The sequence below is a fragment of the Sarcophilus harrisii genome, chromosome 6 (genome assembly GCF_902635505.1).
Source record: "Sarcophilus harrisii chromosome 6, mSarHar1.11, whole genome shotgun sequence".
Taxonomy (NCBI): Eukaryota; Metazoa; Chordata; class Mammalia; order Dasyuromorphia; family Dasyuridae; genus Sarcophilus; species Sarcophilus harrisii.
In genome coordinates, this window is record NC_045431.1 from 201416666 (window position 1) to 201435169 (window position 18504).

Consider the following 18504-nt stretch of genomic DNA (forward strand, 5'->3'; position numbering starts at 1 on the left):
TCCCTGATAGTCATGATCAAAAAGAGCCCAGACATCATATTTCACGAAACTATATCAAAAAACTGTTCTGCTATCTTAGATCCAGTGGGTAAAATAGTGATGGAAAGAATCCACTGATCATTTCTTAAAAGAGATTCCCAAATGAAAACTTCCAGGAATATTATAGCCCAACTTCAGAGTTTCCAGTTCAATAAGAAAATATTATAAGCAGTCAGAAAGAAACAATTCAAATACTGTGGAGCCACAGTCACATGAAAGCATATAAAATTTAGCAGCTTCTATGTTGAAGGAATAGAGGGCTTGGAATATGATATTCTAGAAGGCAAAGGAGCTAGAATTACAACCAAGTATTATTTACCCAGAAAAACTGAGTATATAATCTTTTAAAGGGAAAAATGGATATTTAATGAGCTAGAGTACTTCTAAGTATTCTTGATGAAAAAATAAGAGTTGAATAGAAAATTTGGCATCTAAACAGAAAATTCAAGAGAAGCATAAAAAGGTAAATTTGAAAGAGTAGTCATAAAGAACTCAAAAAAGTTAAACTGCTTACATCCTATATGGGTAGATGATACATGAAACTCCTAAAAACATTATCATTATTAGGGCAGTTAGAAGGAATCTTTTTAGACAGAGGACATAGCTGTGAGTCAATTATTTGGAATGATCTCCAAAAAAGTAAATGTATTTGTGAGAAAAAAGGCACAGTGGGAAAAGTAGAATGGGGGAAATTATCTCATATAAAAGAAGCACTTTAAAAAGAATTTTTAGAGTGGAAGGGAAATTTGGAGGAGCCAATGTTTGGGTGCAAACAATGCCTGAACCTTAGTCTCTTCAGAATTTATTCAAAGAGGGTCAAGAATACACACACACACACACACACACACACACACACACACAAACACACATATACACACACATTCAGTAGGATATAGAAAGCTATCTTACCCAATAGAGAAATAGGAAGGGAAAGGGATTAGAAATATTGGACAGGGTTTGAGGATAAAAGCGAAGGCAGATTAAGGGAAGTGGTAATCACAAGCAAAAGTCTTTTGAGGAGGGACAGGATAAAAAGAGAGAAGGATAAAAGAAGAAAATAAGATGGAGGGAAATATACAGTTAGTAATCCTAACTGTGAATGTGAATGAAATGAGGTAACCCATAAAACAGAAACAAATAACAGAATAGATTAGAAACTAGAATTCAACAATATGTTGTATGTAAGAAACACACTTAAAACAGAAAGACATATATACAGAATCAAAGGGCTGGAGCAGAATTTACTGTAATTCAACTGAAGCCAATAAAAAACCAGGATTAGCAACTGATCTCAGACATAGCAATAGCAAACTAAACCTAATTAAAAGAGATAACCAAAGAAAGTGCCTTTTAATTGAAAGTACCACAAATAATGAAATAAAAATTTTAAATTTCATGCCAAGTTTCTCTGATAAAAGCCTCGTTTCTCAGGTGTGTGGAATGGAATCAAATTTACAAAATTAAAATTCATTCACCAATTGATAAATGGACAAAGGATTTGAACAGGTAGTTTTCAGATGAAGAAATCAAAGCCAGCTTTAGTCATAGGAAAGAAATGTCCTACATAGCTATTTAGAGAGTGTAAATTAAAACAACTCTGAAGGGCCACTTCACACCTATAAGAAATGAAAGGTGCTGGAGGGGATTAGGAAAAATAGACATATTAATAAATTGTTGGTAAGGCAGTGAATCAAAAGATTCAAGACAATTCCAAAGGATTCATGATTAAAAAAAACATTATCCATCCCCCAAAGAGAAAACTGATAAACTATGAGTACAAAATGAAGCAAAATTTTTTCACTTTATTTTTCTGAGATATGACTAATACGGAAATATATTTTGCATGATTTCACAAGTATAATTGGTAGCATATTGTTTGTCTTGGGGGGGGGGAGAGAGAATCTGAAACTCAAAATTTAAAAATAAAAGAATGTTTAGAAATAAATAATTTATTTTAAAAAAGGAGAACAGAAAGAAAAAAACAAAGGAAGTCAAACTCTGAACTGGAATTCTCACTCTTCCTTGTAGAAAGGAAGCTATTCAGGGCTTTTAGAATTTAAAGTTTTGAGTTTTTCCCAGTTGCACAGCTCTTTTAGAAAACAACTAACTTTGACACAGTCTTCAGAGTAGGGAGGGAAACCTTCCTAAGAGGAAAAACAAAAACTTTCAGATTTTTTTTCTCCCTCAAGGGAAAAGGGCTCTATCTCTGAAGGGATTCCCTATTCTAGAAGAATTCTTGTACCAGACTTCAAGTAAGCAGGGTTCCTCCCAGGTAGTTAATTAAGCCCTCAAGATTTTTTTTTTTTAATTCTACCTCTGGATCACAGAAGGTTGTGTCAACTACCCCTTTCTAGTTTAGCTAGAAAGTCTATGTGGTTCCTTATTTTATTTCTAGTAGCTAAACCACAAGTCATCAATCATCTATATAGAGGCCATTCTTCCAGCAAATTGCCAATGGTTCTGAGGTTTGTGGTTCCCTAGTTTCTCAATTCCAAAACTTTTTTTTTCTCTTTCATGAAAAAGAGCGGAGAAGGGAAGGCACTGGAACAAAACTAAATCCATAAGGCAAAGTCTTTATCTTCCTCCAGTCTAGCCACATTGCTGCTTTTAATATGCATTATGAAAAGCAAAAATCTTACCAGGCTTTAGCCTATTCTTCTATATTAATAATGTTTCTAGTCCATTGATGGACATGTGATTACTTTGGGTATTCCCTCAAACTGCACGGATCATAACTTTCCTAGGACTTTTCATAGTGTATGTTTCTTGTCCAAATGCACATATAAATTCTCTATATGAGATCAACTCAACACATTGTTATCAAAATCTCCCTCTGATGGGGTGCAGAAGCTCTGAACCCAAAAATATATTAGAGTTCTAGGACTCTCCTCATAGAGTCCATCAAATGTTAGGTAATGGGGTTTGAACTTCAAAAATATATTGGAGTTTCAGGCCAGTGCTATGAGGTGTCTCAAAAGAATTTGTAGATTTAGACTATCTCCAAATCATGAAGCAAAGATTTTATTATACTATTGACAGTAAGCTAATTTTCTTCTTTTTTCTTTTAAAGCTTTTTATTTTCAAAACATGCCTAGTTTTCAACATTTACTCTTGCAAAACTTTGTGTTATAAATTTTTTCTCCCTTCCTTCCCCCCACCCTCTCCTCTAGATAGCAAGTAATCCAATATATAGTAAACATGTGCAATTCTGCTATACATACTTCCACAATTATCATGGTGCATAAGAAAAATCAGATCAAAAAGGAAAAAAATAAGAAAACAAAATGCAAGCAAACAAAAATATAACTAAAAGTGAAAATACTATGTTGTAATCCATACTCAGTCCCCACAGTCCTCTCTCTGATGCAGATGGCTCTCTCCATCACAAGATCATCAGAACTGGTCTGAATCACCTACCAGCAAGTTAAAAAGATTTTTAACCATCAACAAGGGGAAAGGTGCCATAACAAGAGGAAAGACTTCATTAAGATGGAAAAAGCCATAAGGCATGTCAAGTTCCTAACAAACCCTCTTTAACAAAAGGAAATATGCCATAAAGCAGGCAAAGCATCTAGAGAACTAACTGTCATAAAGTAGGCTAAATTCCTAAGGAAGTTAGGGGATTAGATTCTTTTATAGGAGAGAAAAATAACCTGGGGGAGGAGGGGAGGCTGAGATCATAATTAGCCTTCTGATTGGATACAGTAACTGTGAGGTCTGAATGATTTGTCAATGCAAGGAATTGATAAGGAACAAAAAACTTATTTAAGAACAAAAGGTCTACTGAAGGACAGATAATTCTATCAATGCTCCTCCCTTTTTGCCTCAGGGAGTAGCTGGGGAATTCAACTAGAGCTCACTGCAACACACCCACTTAAATTCAAAATAAGTCTTCTCTGGTCAGTTACTCTTTCCAATGGCTTATCCACCTACCAAAGACCTGGGATCTTTTTGTTGGGGTCTTATTCACCCCTTCACCTTCATAGTAAGTAAGGTAGATCTTAACTGTCCTCCTCTGGGTCTTTTCATACCAGTAGGCACAAATGAGTGTTAGAAGTACACTCTTGATACTGAAAATATTGAGGAAATTTTATTAAAGAAGAATCTTAAGCAATCATCTTAATGTTTCTGGCCAGAAATGGGACCCACTCCTCTTTAGGAAGAGGAAGCGCTGAGCACAGAAGCGAGCACAGAAGCTTTATACTTGTTAGTTTGGCATAGTCTCTCCCTTCAGAGACCAGAATGATCCGTTCCCTTCAGGGTTACCTTTCTAATACACCCAAATATATATTTCCCCTAAATATGTATAAACATGTTCCTCTTTCCTCATTATACGCCCCATGTTCAAAAATGGTAGAAAACTCCTCCTAGGGGGTATTTTGTTTAATATTCAAATTGCCTATTAAGCAGGCTGTCATAGTGATTTGTTCAAATCAGGTCATTGACCCCAAGGCTATTATCTTAGTTTATGATTTTCTCAAAACCACAAGACTCTTTCTGATTGGCTGAATCCACTTGTGCCTTCTTAGCTCCCAATTCCTTGTTTGCTCAAGGCTTCTGTTGATCAATTAATTGTTCTGCAGAATCTTAACCTTCCTTAACCTTTCACATTCTGAAAACCTCTTGATTGGTGTACCCACAATTCTACACTACCTTAAAGGTTGCAACACTCTATGGAAACTCAACTTTTTGGTATTTCTCTCAAAAGTTTGTGGATGATACTCTGCTGACTGCTGCATCAACCCCCAGAGTTCTATAGTATCTTCTTCTATTAAGAGTACTTTATTTTTCTCCCAATTACATGTAAAGATAGTTTTCAACATTCACTTTTTTTTTCTTTTTATTTATTTTGGTTTTTGGTTGTTTTTTTTTCGACATTCACTTTTATAAGATTTTGAGTTCTAATTGTTTTTCTTGTTCCCTTCTTCCCACCCCACTCTTAAAGATGGCAAGCAATCTGATATATGTTATACATGTATAATCATATTTTTTCCCTTCAGTCTTTTTAGATTTTTATCTATACTTTTTGCAATGGCTCAAGATGGAAGTGGTTTAAAAAAATTCAACACAAATCACAACTTTAAACAAGTCAAAATATGGCATTACATTTCATCAAGATTAAAATCACAAATTGGACATTTTATGAAATTAGAACATCAAGAAGTTTTTGCCATTAAAAAATGTCAATGACATTTGGCTCAGAGTTAAAGCATATTCTAAGCTGTCAAAATGAATTGGGATATGCTGGGAATACACACATGCTTGCACACACACACACACACACACACACACACACCCTCCAGCAATAGAATGTATCCCTGCTAGCAACCCTGTGTCTAGGTGGGCCATAGAGACTTTTCTTGAAGGAGAATTTAAATGAGACTTAGTTGCAATGGCCTCTAGTTTAATTTCTACAGATCTGCCAGAGGCAAGCAGGAGGAACATTGATAATTTGTCTTTAACTGGGTCTTTGTTGTCCTTAAGTGGGCCTTAGTTCCAATGGACCTTATTTGAATTCCTTGAATTGACAAAATCATTATGACCCCACAGTTACTATATCCAATCAAGTCAAATTAAAATATCACACACACACATCCCCCGCTCTCCCCCGGTTATTATTAAGAATTGTCTCCCTTATGGCAGCAAGTTCTCTAGGAATTTATCTCTAGGAACTTCCCTTATTATAGCTAATTCATTAGGACTTAGCCTATCTTAATGGCTTCTTTTTCCCCTTGTTAATAGCTAAAAACTCCCTTTTGTAACTCATCCCACCAGTCAATGGTATAATAATAAAAATATTTGCTTTTTAATTTGGAGAAGGTCTAAGCCCAATGATGATTCATCTCATGGTCTGAAAAAATAGTAAAAATTCTGCCTAACATTTCCTGTATTTCTCAGGCCAATTTAAAAAAAACAAAACACTTCAAGATGAATTAACAGAAATACTAACAGTTTGGTCTAATTTAGAAGTTTTCCTAAATAAAACAATCTCAAGGTTTGCCACAAAACTTCAGAAACAATTCAAATACTTTTTAGCATTTTGTTTTGTAGAGGGTCATAGATAGTGGGGGAACTTGGGGTGAGGTCTATAAGACCCTTCAGCCCAGAGGGAACCTGGACTAACAATGAGTGGTTTGGCTCCTCATCTCCCCTAAGGGCTCCCGGTCTTCCTGAGAAGTCAGAGGGTGGTGACAACCTGTGTTGTGACTGAAGCAGAGAGATACCAGTTGGCAAACTACATACAATAAATAGCAAGTTGTTTATGTGGTCCCATGTGCACAGTATATACTTGGCACATGCCCAGTGTTGTTTTGGTTACATAAGGGCATGAGAGTATAAAAAGGGGAAAGACCTTGTAATAAATAGACTCCCTAGTTCCACCATACTCAGAAATCCTGCTTCATCACTTCTCCACTATGACAATGGTATGTTTTAATCACCCCAACTTGGGGGCTCTAGAAAGCAGGACATAACATTGCTTAAAAACAGAAAAGAAAAGAAAAGAGAAAGAACTTCATTGTCACAATAATACTTATACTCAATGGAAGTGTTTTGAGAAAAGAGCATGCCTTTATTCTGTGCATAATTGATGCTCAGGAAAAAAGAACAGAAATAGAAATACTCACAATGAGCAATTTGTTGAAAACTTTCCAGCTATTGGTAAAACTGGAAGCTGAATTAAAAACTTATGATGTAGCTTTCCTAATTTCTAGTTTGTATCAACTTTTATTTTACAATAACAAGTAATAGGAAATATTTCATTCAAAGGTTGATAAAATACTATGCTGCAGGAAAAAGGCAGATAAAGTTTAAAAAAAATTTTTTTTAAAGACTACCACATTTTCTAGAATCTGGGAAGGTCTTACCTCTTCTAAAGAAACCTGATCCTACATACATATACAATCACATTAAATCTATTTCCATATTAATTATGTCTACTGCTGTAAGACTTTCTCAAATGAGATCCATAACTACTTAAAGGGACTGGTCTGACAACCCACAAAGGAAAAATAAAATGGATAAAGAATTCCAGCTGTTCAAACTATGACATGCAGTTGGATAGACAGTCCATTGAGTTAGTCCATCAACATCTTAGATAGGAAACAAAGAAGGTAATGCATAAATTAGCACAAAAATCAGCTGGGCAGCTAGGTGGTGCCATAGTGCACAGAGCAATGGAGTCAGGAATGTTCATCTCTTCCTGAGTTCAAATCCAGCCTTAGATACTAGCCTTGTGATCCTGAGCAAGTCATTTCACCCTGTTTGCCTCAGCTCCCTAGCAGACCACTCCAGCATCTCTGCTGGGAAAACTACAAATGAAGCCACAAAGAGTCAGATGTGATTGAATAATAATAAAATTAAATAATTATATTAACTTATATAATGCTAGAAGTTGTAAAAAGTGTTTAACTTATGATCTTATTTGATTCAAATAATAAGGAAACAAAGCAGGTATACCAAATATTATTAACTCTATTTGATAGATTTTTTTTTAAAATGAGTCTCAGAAGGACCAGGAGATCATTATATATTTCAACAACAATACTATATGATGATCAATTCTGATGGACGTGGCCATCTCCAGCAATGAGATGAACCAAATCAGTTCCAATAAAGCAGTAATGAATTGAACCAGCTACACGCAGAGAAAGAACTCTGGGAGATGACTAAGAACCACTACATAGAATTCCCAATCTCTCTATTTTTGTCCGCCTGCATTTTTGATTTCACAGGCTAATTGTGCACAATTTCAAAGTCTGATTCTTTTTGTGCAGCAAAATAACTGTTAAGACATGGATATTTATATGGTATTTAATTTATCCTTTAACATATTTAACATGTATTGGTCAACCTGCCATCTGGGGAAGGGGGTGGGGGGAAAGAGGAGAAAAATTAGAACAAAAGATTTGGCAATTGTCAATGCTGTAAAATTATGCATATAATTGCATATGTGCACCCATGCATATAACTTGTAAATAAAAAGCTATAATAAAATAAATAAATAAAAAAATAAAATGAGGCTCAGAGACTAAAGTGACTTAATTAAATTTATAGAGCTAATAAATGACAGTGCTTGGATAGGAACTCAGATCTTTCAGCTCCATGTCCAGCATTCTTCCCACTATTCAACGTAGCCTAATAACTCATGTTTCTTTAAAGTGGGATAACATGTACAATAAGGCAGCTGGATAGAGAAGTGGATAGAGTGCCAGTCCTATAGTCAGGAGGACTGTCCAAATTTGGCCTCAGACATTTATTATCTAGGTGACTCTGGGCAAGTCAATTTAATCCTGTTTGTCTCAGTCTCCTCATCTGTAAACATGAGCTGGAGAAAACAGCAAACCACTCCAGCATCTTTGCCAAGAAAACCCCAAATGGGGTCATGAAGAATTAGATATTTCCAAAAAATGAATGAACAAAAAATACATGCAATTCGATAGTTAAAGAATATGCCAAAGATTCTTTGTACATTTTTAGCAGCCTTATTCATACTTTAGGCTTTGCATTTTTGCAAGTGATTACAGAAACATCTTTTTATTTTAATTTAATTAATTTAATAATAATTTTTTATTTAATTTAATAAAATATTTATTTTTTATTTTATTTTAATTTTATTTAATCTCTTTTTAAACATTTACAGAGGACCCTAGATAGCAAATTGTAGGTGGTACAGGAAGGGAAACAATGTGATATCTGGAAAAATAAACAGAAGCAAACAGTTCCCTCCGGTTGTTCCAGTGCTACTACCAAGGGTCTGTGAGGAAATACATACAGAAGCCCAATATAAACAAATTATCATCTTTTTAAGCAAAAAGATTTCCTTTAGTTTTTGATAAAGCAAACAAATTGCTAAGCCGGCACAGTGCAAATAATAAGCCAGAAAAAAAAAAAAAAAAGATGCTGAGTTTAGAAAGAGAAAATCTATGGAATATGTAATAATCAACTGGGTTGTAAAAAATTTTTAGAAGGAGGAGGAGTAAGAAAAGGAAGAGAAAGAGGAGAAACAGGAGAAGGAGGAGGAGAAGAAAAGGAGGAGGAGGAGAAGAAGGAAGAGGAGAAAGAACAAGAGGAGGAGGAGGAAAAAAAAGAGGAGGGGGAGAAGGGGAAGGATTGGAAGAAGGAAAGTAGGAAAGGAAGAAAAGAAGGGAGGGAAGAAGAGAAGAAAAGAGGGAAGGAGAGAGGGAAGGAGGGAAAAATGAAGACAGATACTAGTATTTATAATCAGGTCCCCACTAGCGTGAATAATAAATCCCTTAATGTGGTTGCATTATTCAAATGTGCATTACATATTTCCATTGGGATAGAATCAATGATCATATTTTACATAATTACATCTTCTGAATAAGGTGATTTGACTACATGTAACCACTTCAGAGGATACATTATTAACACTTTTTAGGATCTGTAGAGAGCACTTGAAGGCTTGCAAAGAATTTTACAGATATTATCTCATTTTATTTTCAAAACAACCCTCGGAGATTTTACAGCAATATCTGGGAGGTATTATTATCCCTACTTTACAGATGAAGAAACAAGATGAGGGAAACAAAAGTTAAGCGATTCACTTAGGGATATAGTTAGTAAGCATTTGCAGCCAGAATTGAGCTCAGGCCTTTTTGATTCCTGGTCTAGCACTCTATGTACTAGTTCTTACTTTATACATGAAATTAGTTTCTCATATATCTGAGTGTATGTGTGTTTTCCATCAACTTTTGCCACAATTTCATTGACAGTTGATCTTAATTTCTAATAGCTTTTCAAACAGAAGTGACTAATTAACTATTATCATCACTGTTATCATCATCATCATTATCATTATACCTGATATTTCTGTGGAACTTTTCAAAATGCCTTTACAGATATTACCTCATTTTTTTGGCTTCCCCATATTCCTGAAAGGTTAAAAAAAAAGATATTATCATTGTCATCATAAGTGTATGCACACACACCTATATACATATATATATATATATATATATATATATATATATATACACACACACACATACATCTACATATATATTATATATATACACACAGATATTTACAGCCAGGAAATGAACTGAATTTCTTGGGCCCAAAGAGCAATCATTCATTGGGAAAATTTGTTCAGGATTCCATTTCCTATAAACTTATATGTTTATGGCACTGGGATATTGTTTCCCAGAAAAATGGCTGTTTGAAGACTTGATGAAGAGAAGAAGCCAAGAGTATGGATTGGAGTAAAAGAACATTCAAAAATGTTAGCATAGTCCAGACTCCAGAGAGTAAAAGAGAATTCATAATTCAGGAGCAATGCTACCAGAGACTATATCACATATTTCACATTTTGGAGGTTCATATCTTGGAGAAGCTGGGAATCATAAATGAGGTCCCACTTATTCAGGAATGATTACTAAGATACTGCTTTGCTGATTAAAAATTGTATTATTTTAATATGTAGTTCCAACCTGATCTATTAGTAAGGTGTGAGCTAAATTTAAACATCTTTAAAAGTGCCCAGGAAACTGAGTGAAAAATGAATTTCATAGAGATAAATTATAATTACCATCCAAAATATCCCAACATTGGGCTCATCATCAATACCAGAGTAAAGCAGCAAATGGACTACATATAAATAAGAAAACTAAGCTTTGGAAAGAGTAAGTAACTTGCACAAAGATTAAGTGACAGAAAATTAATCACATAAAAAAGATCCAGATGCTTTGTCTCCTAAATTTCTCTTGCCCTACGTCTCTCAGTCAAGTAGCTAATGCTCTATAAATAGATATAAAAATCCTCTGGTTAATTACAACAATATATGAAAAAAAAATTCTCTATGATCAAGAATCTGTGATCTCATTACTTTCCATGACCAGAAATCAAAAATGGTTTAACATTAGAAAAATAATTGACATGACTAATCACCTTAAATAAAAAAGCATTACAAAGTAGATGATTATATTAAAAAATGCAGAAAAAGCTTCTCACAAAGTTAAATATTCACTTATACTCAAAACTTTATAAAACATAGGCATAGAAAAGCCACTTTTAACCTGGTAAAAGTATGTATCTACATTAAAATATTCTAATTATTTGCAATGAAGAAACACTAGAAGCTCTCACAATAAATTCAGAAGACAAGGATATCCTCTTTTTCTGTTATTTGACTTAAATCTAGAAATACTAGAAATAGCAATAAGAAAAAAAAAGGCATTAAAAATAGGCCAAAAAAGAGATGAAACTATCCCCATCTTTTGGTAATGTGATGATTTACTTAGAAAATACCAGAGAATCATCAAGTGAACTGACAGTAATCTTGATATAGTAACAAGATACAAACTAAACTCACAAAATAAATCAAGAACATTTCTTAAATAGCACTAAGAAAATGTAGGAGAACATAGGGGAATTCTATTCAAAACAATTACTAAATGCATAAAATACCTAGGAGTCACTCTTTCAAGCTTCTTCCAAGATTTGTATAGCTGCAATTACAAAACATTCCTTGAAGAAATGAAGAATTCTTAAAACAGTTGAAGGGAAAGTCAATGTTAATGAGTAGGATGCTAATATAGTTGTAGGGGACATGATAACATAAGGGGTCCTCAAACTTTTTAAATAGGGGGCCAATTCACTGTCCCTCAGAACATTGGAGGGCCGGACTATAATAAAAACAAAACCTTTGTTTTGTGGGCCTTTAAATAAAGAAACTTCATAACCCTGGGTGAGGGGGATAAACGTCCTCAGCTGCTGCATCTGGCCCGCAGGCCGTAATTTGAGGACCCCTGCATAGAGTGAGCAATGACTATGGAGTCATTGGATCCAGATTCAAATTCTGCCTATATGCTTATTTCTGTGTGATCTTTGATAAATCATCTAAATTTCTTAGGCATTATAATTGAGAGAAATGATCTCCAAAATCCCTTCTAGCTCTAGATCTAAAAACCTATGTATGAACCTATAATTAAAAATTACAACACTACCTAAATTAATTTATGGATTTAGTGACACACTAATCAAACTACTCAGGTGAGAAATGATAATTCGTTTGGAAGAAAAAATTCCAAGGGAGTTTTTTTTTTTTTTAAAGGAGGAATGAAGGAGGACTAGCACTTCCAAAACTCAAAGTATACTACAAAGCAAGTATTTAAGGAGCTATCCTAGGCTCTCTTTTTCTTTTCTCTCTACAGTCTCTCTGGGAGATCTCATCAGATCTCATGGGTTCAACTACTATCTATGCAGAAGACTCCCAGATTGATCTATTCAATCCTTGTCTCTTTCTTGAGTTTCACATCACACACTGCCTTTCAGACCTCTCCAACTAGATATCCCATGGGCTTTACAAATTTAGCATGTACAAAACAGAACTCATTAATTAGCTCACTTCTCTCCTAAATTTCCCAAGTACTGTTAAGAATCCAACTATTCTAATCACAATTTGCAACAATATGCCTGGCTGTAAGCCAGAATCACTAGATCAAAGAATATGAAGAAAGGAATAATGTGTATCATCCTTAATTCTGCATTCCCACCATCCTACATGTCAATCAGTTGCTAAATCCTGTTGTGTCTCTTTAACATCCTTCACACACATCCTGTCCTCTCTGTTCACACAGTTGCTCTTCTAGTTCAGACTATCATCACTTCTCATCTGAACTATTTTAATAGCTTCTTATTTAGTATCTGTGCCTCAAACCTCTTCCCACATCAATCTTTCCTTTACAGATCTGAAGGCATTTTTTCAAAAGCACAAGTCTAATCATGTCTGTCTGTCTGTCTGCCATCTCTCTCACATTACATCTCTCACACACACACACACACACACACACACACACTCCTTCCAAAATGACTCACTCTCCCAACTTCTATATCCCCCCACTAGCCAACTTCTTATCGTGGCAAAACCTCCATACTAAGGACTACTCTCCTTATTAATACTTAGCATTGAAAACCATTTCATAAAGGGACCTTGACATGCTTACTTTCATCCTGGCTCAACTTACTTTCTGTTCTTCTACTTTCTCGCTAGTCTCTTTCTCCCTATTCAGTTCCCCTTTCCTCTTTGAATCTCCCCAACTTCTCTCTCTCCAATCCTACTTTATGCTTTATATTTCTCTATTAAGCTCATTTAAAGGAAGATACTGTCTTTTTTGCTTATTATTTGTTTCTCTAGAATTTAACATTATGCTGAGTACATAATAAAGAGTTAGTAAATGTTTCATAAAACTATTTTTCTATCTTGGTTGTACAAATTGACATAGATATGTATGTATATACTATGTATGCAAATATAATATATATTGATATATTTCCTTTGTAAATACTGGGACTGTGATATTACTCTTTAAATCTGGCAGTTCTACTGTCTTAGATAATGAAATTTTGTTAAAAATATCTTTACAGATCTTTTCCATTTTTCTTTTGTTTGTTGTTCTTCCTTTTTCATCTATAAGTGCCCTCAAAATGACTTTATTTAGTTGGGTCTCTTGCCAAGCTTTCTTCAAACTAGTGCTAAGAATTACACCATTTTCAGACAGTCTGTAAACTTTAACTTGGCTGTTGTTACTTTCAGTGTGAAAATCTTATCCAAAGACCAACAAGTGAACATATTGCTAAAGGAGCTGAATCCTATTAGTTTCTATATTCTTAATATATATATGGAAGAAAGAAGGAAGCGCAGCCAAATAAAAAGATGGATCATAGATGTTCTTTGGAAAGACAAAGAAAGAAGTAGGTAGAGTCAGTTTTCAAGTCAGTATTCAAGGAAGGAAGAAATATTACTTCATGAAATATTAGATCATTTTATATTGAATATTCACATAAATGTTCGCAAAAAAGATTACCATGAATATAACTGCAGCTTAGAAATCAATGTTGGTTTCAGAGTATCAAGATTCAGAGAAATTCAACAAAGTCTTTATTAAATCTCCAACTTAAATCAACATAAAAAGGTGAGAACAGGATGATGAGAAACATATTGAAAAGCATGATCCAGGAGGAAATTACAGCGTCTAAAGATTTTGCACAAAACCTTCACACCTTTAAATCATGAATATTTTTGAAAAGAATTGGTAGAATATGACAAATATCAAATAACATCACAAAAATAAAATCTGTTATATTTTAACACAGGAAAGCATGCATTGTTGACAGGAAGATCAATGATAAAACAGTTTTCTGCATATAGTAAAATCAATTTAGAACAAAGATCAAAATTAGTTTTTAAAAAGCTAACAAGAAAAAAAAATAGGACCCAACTAAAACAATTAAATCTTAGATTATTTAAACAAATATCTGATAATGAAAAGTAGGTAATAGACACAGAAATAACAGTCATCATTTAAAACAATTTTATAGATAAATTTAACTAATGGTAATCAGTTACCATTACAGGAAAACTAAAACACTCCAGAAAGTAGTTAGTCAGTAAATACATCATTTATTTACTTGCAAATTGTAGAGGAATGGTAGCTAAAGTCAACATGGATCCAAACAAGTTTCATGTATAAACTTGTTTTTAAAATCTGAAGAAAAATAAATGATTATAAGGAGTTTCAATTTATAAAGAGAAAAGCAGCGGAGGGTAAAAGCAGCTTAAACAAAAGATTACCGATGATATGGTTGTATATTTAGAAAATCTTACTACTCAACATAAAAAAGCTGACATAATAACTTTAACAAAATATTCAAGTAAAAGAATTTATTTAAAACATTTCCATTTTTACATATAACTAGTATTTATCTTTAACTTTAAGGTTTCTGAAGTACTTTTAAAATATGATCTAATTTTATTCTAACTATAATCCTGAAAGATAAGCGTAATTATTATTCCCATTTTGTACACTAGGCAAGTGAGGCACAAAGAAGTGACTTGTTCAGGGTCACACAGCTAGTATCTAGGGCTGGATTTTAGTTCAGGTCTTCCCAATTCCAAATCCAGACATCCCATATGCATAACTTGTTATAGCTCAAAACTCCCAAGCTCAAGAGATTTGCCAGGCTTAGCTTCCCTGGTAACTCGAATTATAGGCACATACTGTTACTTCTGGCTATTTCCCTCTTAAATCCATGGACAGCTCTCTTTTCTGCTGCTTCCTTTCCTGATACCCGCCTCTCTTTCAGTCCCTGCCTCTGTGTCTCTGCCTCTCTCTGTAATGACATGGATCCTACTAGACAAGTAGGTTGTGAGACTGAATGTCCGATGAGGGATGGGGGAAGGAGGCAATCAAACGATACCTTCCCCATTGCCCTAAAGTAGGTGAGCAAGGTCTCTGTCTCAAGTCTGACTCCTACCAGGGCTGGCAAGCTTAGCTTTTCAGAAAGCCTTGAAGGGTGTGGCCATATCTCCAGCTAGCCTCCCATTCTACCAGGGAAAGTAACTTATTCAAATTTCCTAACGGAAAAAGGGCACAGAGTTTAAACATATTAATACTTACTTGCCTGGATTATCTGTCCCTTACATCATTTGTGCTTGAGGGAGAGAGGGAGATCAACACACACACAAACGTACAATAAAATCTGATAAGTACTTAAGCAGAAAAGCAATGAGAACAAATACAAGAGAATGAGAAAATGAGAGAGGGAAAAAGAAATTTGAAAAATTTGTTTTTCCTCCCAAAATAGGGCTTTTCTGAGGGGAAAAGGAAGCAAGGGAACACAAAAGTTGGGATCGGAAATATGTGTAAACATATTATTTAAAGGAATTCTTTTGTAAGTTTGGCTTTTCTTAAAGTGGGGGCATACCTGTAATTATATTTTGGCAAAATCGGGACTGATCATGAAACTATATAATTAAGGACAGATAGCATTTCCAGGATCTACTGAAGTCCTCAGTCATTGCCTCATAATTGTAAGGAGTGATACTGGGTTTCCAAAGACCACATCAGCCATATTTGTAAGCTCCAAAGACTTCAAAAAGCCTTTGGAGCTTACAAGTATGGCCTGATATAATGTGTCAGTCATTTTCAAACTAGCCTAGGCAAGTGTAGAGAAGTTCAGACCTAAAGGAATGTGAACCAAAAGGATGAATTCTCTAGCCAAAATAATTCCTAAGGGATTGCTATCTGCAATTACTCCTTGGAATCACATATTTTTCCAAGTAAATCAAGGGTCTCCAGAATGCAGAAGGTATACCTATAAGCATCAGGCCACTTCCCATTCCAGCAAACTGTTATGTTTCTAACTTTAAACAAAAACAATCACATAAAAGAGATATTTGTTTAATCTACATAAATTGATGAATGTTTATAGAACTCTGTGCAAAATGTCTACTTTTCTTCCAAGCCAATTGTGAGACCACCCAATAATGCAAAAAGGACAAGAAATGTGGAGTAAGAAAACCTAGTTTTAATTTGAGCTCTGCTATCTACATCCTCTATGTGAGCTTGGGCCCTAGTCACTTTGCCTCATTGAGTGTTAAATTTCCTCATCTGTAAATTAAATCTCTAAGGTCCTTCCAATTCTATCATCCTAAAATTATTGTTCTTTTCATTTCTGATAGTTTTGTTCTGAACAGCTTCCAGGAATGGCCCCCTCTCCAAACATTTTTGCTCTGCAACTAGCTTTTAAACTTTCTATCTGTTTTTACTGGATTATAGAAACTAATCCTCACAAGTGTGATCAAGATGACAATTGGGATAGTTTCCCCAATAATCCATGGAGCTGATGTAATCAGGTACAATGAATGACCTAATGAGATTCAGATTAGTAAGGGCTGCTTGACAAAACTATAATGATACTAAAGCCTCTAAGCTGCTGAAGAAATGAAAATGCCCCTGTCAAATAAAATGATTTCTACATTCTTTAGTATGCACTAGATATGTTTGATCTAACTTTGACATAATTCATAATTTTGCCTAAGTTTTTAATCTAAGAAAAAGACTTTTTCTTTTTCACATAAGTTAAAAATGATTTTCCCCATCTCAAATTAACATTTATATTCCCTAGATATTTTTTCTGCTTTGCTTTCCCTTCCATTTTCCTCTATTGTCCTCAGGGAAGTGGCCTTTAACTAAGAAACCATAGGTCTTTAAAATAAAGACTTCTCCCAAACCCTTCTGGTTCCATAAAACACTCCCCCCCCCCAAAAAAAAAAGTCTTATTCAAACTCTGTATTTGTACTAGATTGACTATTGTGAAAAGATCTACTGAGAAACCCATAATCTGATAGACTATATTTATTCACTTTATCCACAGATGACCTTGTCCATTCCTGAGTTGCATGAAGACTAATGCAACTCTCCATGTCCCAGTTCACTATTTCTATACTCTATTACTCATATATAACAACTACCACCACCAGCACCACCATTTATAAAGACCCTACTATATACCAGGTAGTGTGTTAAGCACCAGTTATGCACAGAAAGACAAAAGATAGTCCCTCTCCTTGAGGAGTGCACAGTCTAATTGGGGAAGCAACAGTTAACAAACAAGCTATATATGGATTAATAAGAAATAATATCAAAGCGGGTTCTGTAACTATAACTTGTTTTTGTGATCTTGGATGAGTCACTCACTAACTCTCTGGCTTTTCTCGGAAAGGGATTGTATCAGCTAATCTTTAAGGTCCCTTCCAGCTCTAAAATTGGTATTTTCTAGCAAGATAACAAAATGATAAAGCAAGTCCCATTCATTTCAAAAGGCTGTTTCAGAACTCAAAAAGAGTAGCTTCTGAGGACCTAATCTCAAATCACTTAAAGTCAATTCAACTTTTATTAAGAAATGTGGAAGGAATTGTGCTGAATGGTGTAATAAATTCTCACCTTAACATTTACAGAGTTCTTTTCCTCACCACCATCTGTAGTGTTAATTATTTTATGCCCATTTTATAGATGAGGTAAAATTATTTGTCCAAGGTTACCCAGATAGTATGTGTTGGAGCCAGAACCCAAGTCTTCCCAGTTATTCCATGAAAAGAATGGTGATTTAGGAGGGCAAGGATTCAAATCTCAGCTCTGCTATCTTATTATCTATCTGGAATTGAGTAAATCACTTACTTGCACTATTATGGGACTCATTTTCATCATCTGTAAAAATTAAAAGTTTAGACTACAATGATCCCTATTAAGTAAATCTTGGTCCTCAGAGAGCCACAACCAGACTCCCCATCCATTTTCACATGAGTAAAGTGAGGAAAGGATGTTAGGGTTATAAGGTTTCATCACTATGATCCCTTCTAAATGTGGTCCCACGCCCCCTTAAATTTCCTTCCAGCATATCTCAAACAAGTCCAAAGGAGAAATCACCATCTTTCAGCACAAATTATTCCCTCTTTCAAACTTCTTCCTTACTGTGGAGGACTCGGCTCCTCCCAGTGATACAGATCTGAAACCCTGGCTGTCCTAGTCTCCTCATTCTCAAACTCATCCTACAAAGCCAACCCTTTTCCAGTCTGGTCGTTTGCTAATCCAATCTCCCGGCTACAGTCTTCTCCTTTCGGATTAGCCACTATCTAATTTGCACATTAGGCCTCTAGCTGGG